The sequence below is a fragment of the Anticarsia gemmatalis genome, chromosome 7, assembly GCF_050436995.1.
Source record: "Anticarsia gemmatalis isolate Benzon Research Colony breed Stoneville strain chromosome 7, ilAntGemm2 primary, whole genome shotgun sequence".
In the NCBI taxonomy this organism is placed as follows: Eukaryota; Metazoa; Arthropoda; class Insecta; order Lepidoptera; family Erebidae; genus Anticarsia; species Anticarsia gemmatalis.
In genome coordinates, this window is record NC_134751.1 from 11,698,606 (window position 1) to 11,713,438 (window position 14,833).

Below are 14,833 nucleotides of genomic sequence, written 5' to 3' on the forward strand. Positions count from 1 at the left end.
GATCGTGTTATACAATAACACATAAATTAATGCACAGTCTTAACCTGACCAAATTTTTTAAAGTATGACTACATGGATGTTTGTTTCTCTTTTATTCGAAAACTAATGAACAAATTTCGTTTACACTTCACACCCATGTTTTATATTGATGATGTCCTGGCCGATACTCGGCGACGAGCAAATTAAGCAGTACTTTATAGTGCCCAAGTATTTACACAATACATATGTACACTCTCTTTTCCTTGCTCTCATAGCCCAATGAATTGGCTAAACGAACGCCACCAGTAAGAGTTCCTTTAAAGAATCTTATAAATATATTTTTTTGCCTAATTTGGGATTGGAAATCGATAACTCTGCGTTGCAGTAGCATACACTATTGCCAACGTCCCATAGGGAGTACTAATTAATTAAACTCATACAAGAGGACAAAATAAACGAAGCTTTATAAGTTAAAAAAAAAACTGAAAAGCAGTTCAAAAATAAAATTTAAAACAACATAAAATAGCGAAGGGCGCACGGTGTCGGTGTATTTGATCAATCCTAAAAAACTCGCCATTCTTTTAAGCTTTATTTCAATCCAACGTTTCATAATTAGTCACTACATCATACATCCGAAGCTTCGAGCTTTTTATCAGTGTTTAATATATAAATGTATATGCGAGCGTGACTATTGCACCGAATTGTTTTAATTGGCGTCAAAGAGACATGACATATCTACATATATCACAACGTCTTATTGACATACACACGGCTGGGACGTTCCGGTAACATTTTTATGCTATCTTCATGAGGCGCCCGTAGCCAGTTGCGCTCACCGGTCAGTAAACGATCTGTGGGTTAAGCAAACCTTGGTCATTCCATAGATGGGTGACCGCATAGTGGTATTTGAACTAGGCGTCTCCGTGCTTCGGAGGGAAGGCACGTAAAAAGTCGGTCCCGGTTGTTGTCAATTAAGATAACAGTAGTTAAGCCACGTCAAAGGCCTTCGGGCGACTTGAACAACTTTGACACTAGGTTGACCACTAACCATACGACAATAAGAAGCTATCTACATTTCCAATAACATGTTTTCTCTGGCGTAGTTTTATGTGTCGTAAATATCCCAAGAATTTTCATTACTTTAGTAGAACACTTTCACAATACGATAGTAAACAAGTAATATTTAAGATAATCATTGCTTTTGTGACTTTTCAGGAGCGGATGCGCTTTATTTTATACGTAAAACAAAAAAAATAACGACAGACCGCATCTGAGGCACGATTTTCTATTACTATCGACTACAACCGACTAGCTATCAGCAAATGTTTTACGAAAATGTTATCAGCGCCTCTAACGGGCGAATAAGAAACTATTTTTGCAGTATAATTTTAAAATGTCAAATTCTCGATAGAATTGTACCGATTGCAGACTACTATCACATACTATCCGCTACTATCACAGGGCACAGACTATTATAAATATACATCACACCTTTCAACCCGACAATTGTATTTATTCTTGAGGTTCTTGATTGTTTCTTTTTAATGCTATGTCATATATTTCCGTGTATTTACAAAATAAATTAGGCAGCTGTATTAAACAGGTCGCTTGCAGGTCACTGATGTTCTAAATCCTAAACTTTGTATACTTCCAGCCGCGAAACTTGCATACAAAACTCTCTACTAGATTTTTAGACTAGTTTTTTGTTCTTCAGACGTACTGACCGTGTGTATTTTTATTCTTAGACAGTTCTCGAGTTAATAAAGACAATCTTGTGTTAACTTCTCCCCTCGTTACTCTTTTCCGCTCTGTAAGCAGCCGATCTAATGTTAAGGAAGGTTTAGTTATCACGTTTATTTTACTTTATCTGACTGTGTAGTGCGCTTGGTATCGGACCGCTAAGGACGTGGTCTCCGGTTCAAAACCCGGGACGGCAAAAGTGTATTGATATTTTCTCATTTCTGTTCGAGTATTTCTTAAAATTGTTACTGACAAAACGTAGACAAATTTTTGTATGTATGTTTATTTATTGGCTTAGAATTACTTTGAAGAGAGAGAGACACAGTGACAGTCGAGTGATTTCATTCTCCTCCTAGGTAAATGATCGAGGATTTGGACCCGAGGCAACACACCAAAAATGTTCGAAATCATGTGTGGACTAGTCGTGTCTTGTTTACTGTATGATGAAGTAGTAATTTAAAAACAAAAACCTTCGTCAATCATGAAATGCTTTGAATCCGCGGCCAAAAATAAGCACTATGTACTTAGGATAAAAAAACCCTATAAATATATGAAGCCGCGTAAAATATGAGACCATCTCCTACATTTACTTAATGGATTGGTACTACAAATCTTAGTGACATTTGGCCCATCTATAACGCAATAAATTCGAAAAGAGGAATGTTTATGAAGTACCGTATTTCCTTTAATACATTATGTTAAAGGTTAAACTCAATTTGTTACTATACATAGGCATAAGCTAAGTTTTGCCTGCTGTTTCCTCGCGTTAAGTGATCCTCGTAATCTTGAAGTTCTTTTGACATATTTTACGTACTTACAACTTAATCTTTCCCACTATACTATTGGCGATCAACAATCGAATGTAGCGCGATTCTCTACAATCGGTTATGTCTCGAAACCCGAACCGTGAGTTCGACATTTAAAATGTACTTCCAAAATAGTTCCTACAAAGCCCGCTAGAGGCGCTGATCACATTTTTATGCATGATTTATCGATAGCTAGTCGGTAGTCGATAGTGGTAGAGAATCGAGCTCCTCTAGCAGGTGTTGCAGGATCTATTTTGGCAGTTCATCTGTTAAACTTGCGAGACTATCGAGTATCGGTAGTCTAACCGGTTTTCGTTGGTCGTTAGTGGTAAGAAAAGCGCTATAGTGTCCCAGGTATATTTCATAAAAACTATCTTCTTCAACGGGAGATACGGGAGGAGACCCTTGCCCAGCAGTGGGACATTAATGGGTTAAATTTATTATTTATTATTATTATTTATTATCTTCTTCAAGTAATTTAGATCAAACTATTGCTATTCAATAGTATTTAATGGAGAAAATCGCGCTAATAATTACTGTACATTCCCATCAATTCTATTTATAATATAAATAACACTTCGCTAATTACTTTGTACCACGGCAGTCGTTGACAGAACGCACAAACGGTCACGAATCCGTCCCAACTGTCATAACTTGCTTCATTTATTATCGGCGAGGTAAAAGTTTATAAACTCAAGGAACATAGCTGCCATTGCCTTGTCGTCTGATAGTCATTAAATCAATTTGAAATGATAAATCACGGCCAACTTTAGCTCTTTTCGAAAACTTTTCAACTGTTTGTAAATAAGATGTTTTAGTTCTGAGTTTTAAATTTAAATTTGGTAAGTGGCTCTACCGATGTCATCGAATAGATAAGTGACTGACTCTGTGACTCAGTCGGTGTAGTATCCGACTGCTGATGTTAAGGTCTCGGGTTTGATTCCCGGGTTAGACAAAGTACTATTGGTACTTTCTCATTTAAATTAATTTATTTATCAGTAGTAGCGCGAAGTTTGGTAATGTGCTCGTTAAATGGCATTAGGCGCGCCCCTATTTCCGGGGACCAATATAGTTAATTGGGAATAGTGAGTGTATTTCATACACATCTGCTAACACTTTCGGTAATAACAGGTGTGATAATATGTATGTATAAAATTATTAAAAAAGAGGTGTTTATACAATGAACAGTCTTTTGCTTCGCCTACGACAACTTCCTTTTGCAAAAAGTCCCCACGTGTCAATTGCATCTAAATCGATTAAGGCGTTTTAATGTGAAAGCTTTACAGACAGGCAAACTATATTATACCTATTACAAAATTAAATAAATATATTTTATTTCATACGACCTTGCTCCACGTGGCACGACGAAAAGCACAATGAAAATACATGTTATCTACTTTTATAATATTCGTAATATTAGAGTATTTCAGAAGACCTACTATTTGAATAGTTTTTAAATGATGTCAATCGCTCGATTCAATAGCAAAACGATATTATCAGGTAATCGCAATCGCTACCTTCATAATAACAAAATTAGCGACTAAGCAACATCAGAGAAACTAGTCAAGCATTATGCGAACATTTCTTAAGCAAATGTAATGATTACCGTATCAAAATAAAAGGAATGTACCGAGCCATGACCGCAAATAAACTTAAACTCAAAACCAATACTCGATTTGTTACATAATGATATCGGCGACAAGTTACTTAGGGCCTTTTACATTCAACGACTCGATTAATATGAATAAATATTTTAGATAAGATATCACGTTTTTTGGAATAACATAGTTCGCAGGTGGAAAATAGATATATATTCAGAATTTAGAACATCATTGACCCGCAGGAGTTTGCAGGTCGTACATGCCAAGGCACTCTACGGAATAGTGTGTGTGTTGTCGGTAAACAGTCACTTTAGTGAGCTTTCTTTTCTTGTTATGTTTCAAGCGGCTTCTGCAATTAACTTTCATCATATGTAACAGAATTTACACATGTGACAGCAGACCACAAGGTTAACTACAAAGTTAGGTAAAAAGCTTTTGTCAGTTTTTCTATTTCTCATATATTCTAAAAGCATTTTATCAATAGCAATCCGAAGTTGATTTAAGTGGTTACAGCTGCATGGAATGAATTCCATATAAAAAACAGTTAAATTAATATGTCAAAATACACCAGTGCTGCCGTTACCTTAGAACAGATTAAAATAATTTATTAAGAGAGTTTGGGGGAGACCTTTGCCCAACAATGGGACAGTATAGGTTAATAAAAAAAAATAGAAGAGTGAGATTATTTATATTGTTGCCCCTCTTTTATGTACAAGCGCCTAACTGAATAAGAAGTTAATCTGCAGGAAAACAAATAATTAATAAATGTCACTGAACAACTCACAAGGTCGTCTGATTACAAAGTAAGCAAAGCTTGCATACTTTATACTTCAAAATACATACTTATATAGATAAATTTACAACCAGCCTCAGAACAGACATTCGTACTCAATTTCTTAAAAAATATCCGTCGTTGTCGTCGCGATTTCGTGTCGTGTCAGTTAAAAGGCTACAAAAGCTTGTACTGTACGTTTACTAGATTTGTCTTTTGTCTCGCAATTTTATAAAAAAATTAACAGTGAAAGTTTAATTCGTCTGTATTATTTCACGTAATAATTGATCATCGCAAGATTGTAATTGAGCTGAGATTAAAAAAGTTTTCAAGAATGTCTGTGATAATTAAGTTTATAGAATAATGATTCTGGTTTCAAAATTGTGTATGTATATCAATTTTATGTTCTTAAACCTTTGCTTGAGTGAAAGCTTTAGTTATTCGTAGGTCCCATAAGAAATAGATTAGGCAAAGCAATGTTGCAAATTTATATTTAGTTTTTTTTAATGAAAGTATGTAATACAGCATTTAAAAAACATAAAAACTGTAGCGAGATTATCATTTAAAATGTACTGTAAATGATTTTGATAAAAATAGTTACTACGCATGCTAGAGGCGCTCATCAGATTCTCATACAAAATCTGCCGAAAGCTAACCGGTTGTCGATAATACTGACTGTTGAAAAATCAATCAAACACCTTTCTTCTAACAACGTTAAAGTCGGCTTCCAGTCTCAAAAGATACAGCTGAATACCAGTATTTTACATCGAGCGGCTGCCTATCGAACCTCCACGACCCATTTACCTGGGTTATATAATGGTAAGACTAGTTGTCAGACTTTAAAGCTTCTGACTACTAGTAACGACTGCCAAGGACCCACAATTTAACGTGCCATCGGAAACAAAGGGCTCGGTATGTATAATATGGTAACCCATCCACAGACCAACCTTAGAAGTGTAGCTTAACCTCAGAGATCGACCCGCGCGACTATTGTTACTTAGCCACGAGCTCCTGCAAACAATGTATGTAATACCATAAAAATTGTTATAATACATATATGTAACACATTTTGTATACTTAGTCATTTGACATAACTAAATCACCTACCATAAAAATCTTTCATCAGAGCTCTTTAAACGCACCGATTACGATTATAGAGCCGATAACGTTTCATCAATATGGTAACCCATCCACAGACGACCCTTAGAAGTGTAGCTTAACCTCAGAGATCGACCCGCGCGACTATTGTTACTTAGCCACGAGCTCCTAGAGAAAACATATGCAATACCATACAAATTGTTATATGTAACACATTATGTATAGTCATTTGACATAACTAAATCACTTACTATAAAAATCTTTCATCAGAACACTTTAAACGCACCGATTACGATTATCGAGTCGATATCGTTTCATCAATATGGTAACCCATCCACAGACCAACCTCGGCTAGTGTAGCTTAACCTCAGAGATCGACCCGCGTAACTATTGTTACTTAGCCACGAGCTCCTGCAAAAAACGTATGTAATACACTACAAATTGTTATATGTAACACATTATGTATAGTCATTTGACATAACTAAATCACTTACTATAAAAACCTTTCATCAGAGTACTTAAACGCACCGATTACGATTATCGAGTCGATATCGTTACGAAACTTGTTCACGTAGCGCCTAATAATTTCCTAAATTGTTTCTCATATTAAAGTCTAGAGTAATTTCTTCACACACGCGCCAAAACAGTTCCATGTCGTAAGTCTATCGTTACCACTACACCGCAATTTGAAGCTTCGACAATATCTTACAGGATAATTTTATTGTTATAGTAGTCTAGGTTTTTGAAACTTTCAATAGTTTTATTTGATATCTGACTGCCTCCGTGGTGCAGTGGGTTCTATTCCCACACGGAAAAAAAAATTGTGCTATATACAAATAATTGCATCGGGTTGTACTTTGTGTACGTTGTTTGTATGTTTGTAAAAGTCCCTGCGACACAAGAGCAATTCTTAGTTCAGGAGCTGTCGTTAAAAAAAATATATTTACTTTTAATTGTACTCTGCTGGAGGAGAACAGACGGAGTTACAACTATGTTCGAATAATTTTTCCTAATGGTGGAAATTAAAAAATTCTTTTATTTTTAGAAAAAGTAGGTATACCCCTAAAGGTCCATTCCCATCCATTCCATTCCATCGTCATTTGATGCTTTCGATATACACAAAAAAGCGATTTACTAGCAAAACTCTGAATTTTAGACGGTATATTACCCAAAAAGAGAATTTATAAAATGGACTAAATTATTTTGCGTACAAAGATATCAGACGATGCAGTATCGATACTTTTCGATGATTAGTAACTCGATGAACTAAGTTGAGCGACTTGTTTAAAACAATGGAACTTGTTGCCTAGAGCCTTCTTATGAGAAACAAATACATTTTATTTAACTATTTATTTTCTACACATAACGCTTGTTTTTAATTAGATTTAAAATTAAAATATTACGTCACACTAGAATTATTTAGAAATATCGTGACCTACACTAAGGACGGGCTGCATACATTCTATCGTTAATAACTGCTTGTATTATGTATTGATATTCTCACAAAGGCTCACGACACGATCGCGCATCGATCTTAATCCCAACTGATGTTTACCCCAGTCGCCCAGTACTTTATCAGACCGCCTTGACAGTGCACGTATCCTCGCTGCAACACTGCACTCACGACAACATATAATTGGAATTTATTGTCTCTCTATTGTGATCACAAACATAAATCCCACACAATGGTTTCTATAGTGAACGACACCAGACATCTGCGACAAGGATTCCCCAAAACTCATCACAATTTCTCTTTTGAACCACTTTTGTTCGGTGATTATCACATATTGTTTGTGAATACACTTTTCGTCTTTTCACACGTAAGCACACATCTTCAACTCACTAATTAAAACCTCTCAGCATCGAGTATCGAGTATCGAGATACTCTCACGCTCCAATTGTACACTGAAATTCAATTAGCATTAAAATCGAGTCACGCTATCTAGCCACGCTATATCGAATCGATTTACGCAAAAATTTGCCCATAACTATCGCCACTGTTGCTTTCCTATCCTTAACCTTAATAAGTGGGCCGCATACAACGCATAGTGTAGGGTGTTAGATCGACAGTGATATCTTACCGATTTACGCGGTACGGCGTACGCGCGCGTATTTGGTTTTACTTTTAGGTGAGCGTGCGCGAGCGCAACCACGCACTGCTCTTCCGTTAAAGCCGCTCAGTGCAACAACGACACTGGCCGAGAACGAACTTAGAACCTCGAACCGTACGCCGCGCCGCCGCCGCACCGAAGCCGCGCCTAACTGCGCCTGTGAACTGTGAACTTACGGACTTTCTTGTGCCAATTATATTGTGATTGTGTTTTGTTTGGCATATTCACGGTAAGTTGTATTTTTATGGCACTGCAAATAGATTAAAACTTTCATAAAATAAAATAGCTGCGCTCTCTCCGTTGACAGACGAAGAAAGCTGAGATTAGGCGAGCCGGTGACTGATAAATTATTTTAATGCTCAGATGCGTGTTATTTATTCATTGTTATAATATAAAATATTTAAAAATATAGTAATGTGTAGGACAGCGTTAGACATTGATATCCAAAAAAAGGTTTTATTCTAAATAAGTGTGGGTATCTCTGTATTTTTTATTGATAAAATATATTTTTTAGCTGTCGAAAAAAATATGATTAAAATACTGATTTAAATTAATAAAAAAAATTGTTCAGTGGTTCGGATAATGTTATTTATTTAATTTTTAATTTCATGTTTTTATGGAGAAAAGCGGGAGAAAGTAGTATTAAAATATTATTAAAAATAGGTTATATAAATTAAAAATGGGATAAAATCGATCTAACACTTTTATGGCCTTCAGTAAAAGAAGAGGCGCGAAAATTAGGTTGAGGCTCAAAAATAAATAACAGTAATAAATCACCGCAAATAAAACACGAACTGGTTAGAATAGAACACCAAAAGTCCTTTGCAATTTAAATAAAAGAAAATACGTACAAAAACGGTGCCTTTTGAAACATTGCTACAAGTCAAATTAGCATGCACTTGTAACAATTGGTAGCCGATGATTTTTTCCCTCATTTCATAACATCGATTCGGTTCAAGCAAAATGTGTAACATCATTGAGCCATAGCCGACGAAAATCTATTAGCGGATAGTTCTAGTTAAAATTACGAATACTTGTCTAAATTTTGCTTTAGTAATTAGCACAATTAATAATGTAGGGCGATGAAACGTATTATTATATCCTTGAAATTATCAAAATTATATTTTAGAATCGGCTACCTTTTTAATAATTTTTAAATATGGTGAAATAAAAATTGGACCGTTCATACCAAATGTAACCATAATAACAGTATTATAATTTATTCATTTTAAATAATAATATAAAACTGAATGATTAACAAAAAAAATATTTCAAACTGACGGAATAATAAATTGATACAATGACACAATGAACTATGCTCTATTATAAACTAAAAGTAAAAAGTGTGTGTTAGTTTTCACTTGGACTCAATGTCTCACGCTCCGTTCTCGATCTTTTACACCGATCATCTTGAGGCGACCTACAAAACACAGAAACACTCTCACTGTCGTTGTCGCTTAGATATGGACCGCGTTATACAACAATAACTAATGCAAGACAATAAATAATAATTAATTTAACCCATGAATGACCCACTGCTGGGCAAGGGTCTCCTCCCGTAATGAGGGAGGGATTAGGCCTTGAGTCCACCACGCTCAAATTTATTAATAAATTATATTATAATGAAAATTATAAATTCCATATCGTTTCTCAACAATTAATTCAAATAGTTAATTACCTATGCACCAATTAATATAGTTAATAATAACACGTATAAATTAGAATACAAAATTGCATCCTTTTCATGTTTCTATGCGATTTTTTAATCAAATTAACCGTAATAACTGGTATCGTGTTCACGAATACAATAAGGTTTTATTTAAATTTTAGATTACGTAATCCATGTGAGTAAACAATTAAACAATCGTTTGTTCGTGTAAAACAAATGAAATAAAAGTGGACAATTATTTGCTTCAATTGATGTGTATTTTTTTTCGTGCGTTATTTTGTTATTGTATTCGAGAAAAATACAATTTACTATGTAAATATATATCCAATAATAATAGAAAAGAAACAATTTAATATTTTACTTTTAATAAAGTTACATTGAAATAATCAATTTTAAATACTGCAAGTGCAAAATGAGGTTGCAAAGCACAGTAATTCCCACGGATTAAGCTCATGATTTACGAGGTATTAACTTAGTCGGCCTGTTTTATGCTCGCTAACATAGTGCATAAATCATCCACACTAGTGGTGTACTGCACCGTGCATGTTCCAAATATCAGTCAAACTAAACGGTTTACACGACATAGCCATTTGGTAAAAAAACTATTATTTTTATAACCAGAACGGCATTGCAAATTGTTTAATTACAAACTTTATGAATATTTCATACGCGAGTTATTACAAAGGCCAGTGATGAAGGTAATATTCAACATTTAAGTAACTTTTGTAGTACATAGATTTCTAAATTTGCACTTGAACTGTTTTGCAAGTGTGACACAATAGTGTTAATTATTTAATCAAGTGAACTAATTATCGGGGGTGCGTAGGACCTTGCTTTTTTGGTTCAGTGAGTGTTTAAATGTGGGTGACTAATTTTCACAATGACTTAAATGTAGTGTGTGTGACGCCCACAGTTATTTACGCTCACCGGTAAACGATCTGTGGGCTAAGCAACCCTTGGCGCGGTTATTCTATAGATGGGTGACCGTAGTGGTATTCGACCTGGGAGTTATAGTGCTTCGTAAAAAGTCGGTCCCGGTTATTGTCTATTAAGATAGCAGTCGTAAGATCACTTCGAAGGCGTTCGAGCGGCTCTAAGAAATTTGTCACTAGTTTGACCACTAACCATACGATAAATAATAATAGTGTGTTGTTATAATAGATTAATTATTGAGCAGTGAGTTGTGGTATGCGTTAGTCCGTGGTACATGAGACGTAAAACATTAGTTCAAGTTAACGGGTTTACGCATATTGTATACATATTGTATGTGATTGTGTAATCGGCCCAGTAATTATATGTGTAGTTACAGGAAATTGACCCAATTACTTAAGGTTGTCGGATCGCTTGCCAACTATTTGTAAACTGTTGAGTTACTGTGCGTTTAGAATTGTAGTTTCAAGGGCTCGTTCCGCAGTTTTAAGTTATTCTTGACAGTCAATTGAATGCAAATATTGTTAATTTTAGTATACAAAACATAAAAATTACTCTGTGTTAAATGTTAATAATTTGTGTTAAATCCCTTATATTAACTAGGCATATGTGTACCAAATTTAAAAGTTGAAGTGTGATTCGGTGACAAATGTGCATCCAAAATCCAAACGTTCGCATTTATTTGTTATTATTTAAAATACGCATATATTTTCGCTCTATTAAGTGTTATGATAGTATGTTTAAGTATTTTCTATTAGCAAATCAACAATCATCAAGAATGTATACCGGAATGTTTACTACAGCTACTTTAAAAATATTACACTGATTTATTCTGCTACATAAAAGTTGACTTTATTGAAATCTAAACACATTGTCTTTTTTCAAAACATAACTATGAACGATGAACATGGGTTAAGCGACTGGCTGATATTTAAATAGCAAACGAAAGTAGGTGTAAGACAAAATCAGTAATGGTACCTACCCTAGTTTCGATTTCGATATAATTAAAGCTCTACAAATACCGAGCCAACTTGTTTTGGATAAAGAACTTATATCAATACTTTTTTCCGTCAATTGTTAGTCGGCAACGGAATTAGTAGATTAATCTGATAACTTGTCAATGTGTGTGATCATTAACTAAAAGATAACAAGCACAATATTGCTATAGTTTCATTCTTACCATTAAGACCTAACATGAAACCACATATACAGGCCTGTATACACTGCCTTGCAGTTTTTCTCATACCGAAAATACCGAAATGAAACTATTACCTCAATTGTACACACGCCTTATTGGACGCTACAATCGATTGCAATAGTTCAGACGACATTACAACAGCACTAATCGCTGATGTCTGTGACCAAACGGATTCACTGGGTACATGAATTGTTAGCTATCCGCCGGGAAATTGCATGTTCCAAATTCAGCAAATAGAGTGATTGCGAATAACTTGCGAAGAGCTATCTTCGTTTTAACACGCTTTTTATATTGACAATGGAAATTTGGTCATTTGTTGAAGATTTTTACGTAAATATAATGTTTGTACATCGAAATATTTGACATTGTCGAATGTGTTTTATCTGACTTTAGATCGATAGTTGTTGGATATTATCTTATGGCAAAAAAGTGTCCAAACAACTTTAGGGTCCAGTATCACAGCCAATGAATAAGTATCAGCTTTACTTAATTTTTATCATCTTTCCTAATCTTCTGGATAAAGTGACGGCAAATGTATAAAAACTACTGTTAAAATTCCATGTGATAACCTAACTAATAGTTATTCAGTAGTGCTGAAATCTAGCCTTGATGTTTAGATTAGACATAAATAGTCCGTAGTTTTTTACTAAAACTTCAAAAATCTTATTGACCGATCACTTTCATATCGATATTGGAACAGATTACCGCTAGAAAACTTTTTTGGTTCAAACGCTCCGCATAAGTTTTTTTGGATGTACAGTTATTAATGCATTTAATAAACCGCGCTTACCCGTTAGGTATAACTGATTGATGTAGATAACTTTTAAATGGCTTTAGTTTATATAAGTACTGATAAACTACAGATTTAATTTGGAATTGTCGGTGCCATTTGGAATTGTTCAAATTAGGTTTAAATAGTAAAAAAAAACGACTCTTTCGAATTTGAATTTTTCAGCTGTTATTAAATTCCGAATAAATATTGTTGGCTATAAATTACTTAACTTTGGCAATTAAATGCAATAACACATTTCTAAGCACAAACAATTGAAACCATAGATCATACGAGAGTTCAAAATCCAATATATTCCAGTAATAAATATTTCTTTTAATTAAAAATGGAGCTCTCATAGCTTGTTTTGCTCAATCAGTGGGTTTAGATGTATGTATGTGGATGAATTAACGGGAGTTTGTAGGGATCATTACAAGTGACGTTCTTTGGTCTCCTTCTACCTCTATGGGAAAAGGGCCTGTTTTTATGTATGTACGTATCTATGTAAAACTGGCATGTTCGTGTTCTAAAAACGACGTGCCATATAACAGTGAATTAGTACAACGAACTCACGGCTTGTCAGTGACACATATTTTTACATAACAACTCTATGTAATGGTTATAACAGTTGCCAAAGTTGTCATGATTCGATGATGGTTTCGGTGCGTGACCACCGTTGTTTTATGGCGGTAGTTGCATAAGATTATTAAATGGCTGACTCGTGCCATGGTGGAAATTCAACAGTTTTTGAAAGGCATTTTTGTGTTTAAAAAATTGAATTTCTTTTAAAAATGTAGAGTTTAAATTGATATGTGAATTTCACAAATTTGTAAAAGCATAACACAAATCTTATTGCTTATTATCTTATTAAATTATTATTAAGTGACTAGAAATTGTGACAAGTATTTGTAAATTCATGACAATTCAATCTTGATTCCTGGGCCAAGAAAAGCAAGGTAAAAAAAACATAACTTCAAATGTAGAATCCTACTACAGTATATATTCCTACAAATAAAGAATAACGAATTAAAAACGGCCTTACAACCTCGAACTCAAATCATAGTTGCCAAATTCACAGAATTGATATCAAAGGAATATATTTTAAAGTATATGTCCACAAGCATAAATTGTTATTCAAAAACTAGCCAATCAAGTTAATAATAGAGAGAAAGTTTTTTTATCGCTTCGCTCAAAAATAGCTGATCGGATTGATATAGAATGGTCATTAGCTTTGTAGTGTCTATTTATGTAATAATTATAATGAAGACTCAAGTCATTGACGCTTATTAGGCATAGTTAATTAATCTTCACAATCTTACAGTAAAAAGATGTAAGTTGCATCATGCATTTTATACTGCGTAGTGCAGGTACAGGCACAGGAGGTGTATGAAAAACATTTAAGGCCCAAATAATAGGGGGCGGCCCTATTGCTACCAAATAAAAAACAAATTTTATCTCTTTTAGACACGTATAAGATTGCTTATTATATGGAATTTTGACAGTTGTTTTCATACAATTGTAGGTTGGCGGACATAGGTGACAATACTAAAAGAGTAGCAATAATTAACTTTTGTATACTTAATTATACAGCCATATCTACATAAAATCGAAAAGATAGTTGAAAATTTGCAGAAATGTCAAACAAAATATTTTCATAAAGTTTTCCAATAAGTGTTTAAGATACATTTTAACTAGAACATTATATATCATTCTCCGTGAGTAGTCCAGACGATCAAAAAAATGGAGACACATAAATCAAAATTCTTGCAGCAAATTATATTCAAAACACCACAAAATAATCTCCACAAACACGTAAGAAAGCATTACACAACTGCACTGCTCAAAGATATCAGTAACATCGGAAACAAAGTTCCGAAAACAAGCGAAGATTCGCCGCGGTATGTGAAAGTAGTATCATAACATATTCCAGGCACGCGAATATATCAGACCGGTAGAGCACACGTAGCGGTACTGACGCAACTAATTATATATAACGCCTCAATAGACGAATCGACCTGGACGATCGACAAAGCGAAGCGAAAGTCACACGTAATAGTTAAAGCACGCGATCGAAGAACTCGTATAAGTTTCGATGGAGAAATCTTCAAAACAATACTATTGAAAGAGGTTAAGACTAATGAAAAGGATTGACGGTTCTAT

The 14,833-nt window shown here is 34.4% G+C and overlaps 1 protein-coding gene across 3 annotated transcripts in view; it reads left to right on the forward strand.

Moving 5' to 3' along the window:
- The first annotated feature begins 8,035 nt into the window (after nt 1–8,035).
- LOC142974011 (uncharacterized) overlaps nt 8,036–14,833 on the forward strand; it is a 131,678-nt gene continuing 124,880 nt past the window's right edge. For 2 of the 3 annotated variants that reach the window (XM_076116099.1, XM_076116098.1), the window contains exon 1: nt 8,036–8,336. The gene's annotated coding sequence lies outside the window, so the exon portion shown is untranslated. The remainder of the gene's footprint in view (nt 8,337–14,833) is intronic. The other variant, XM_076116100.1, reaches the window with a different exon arrangement.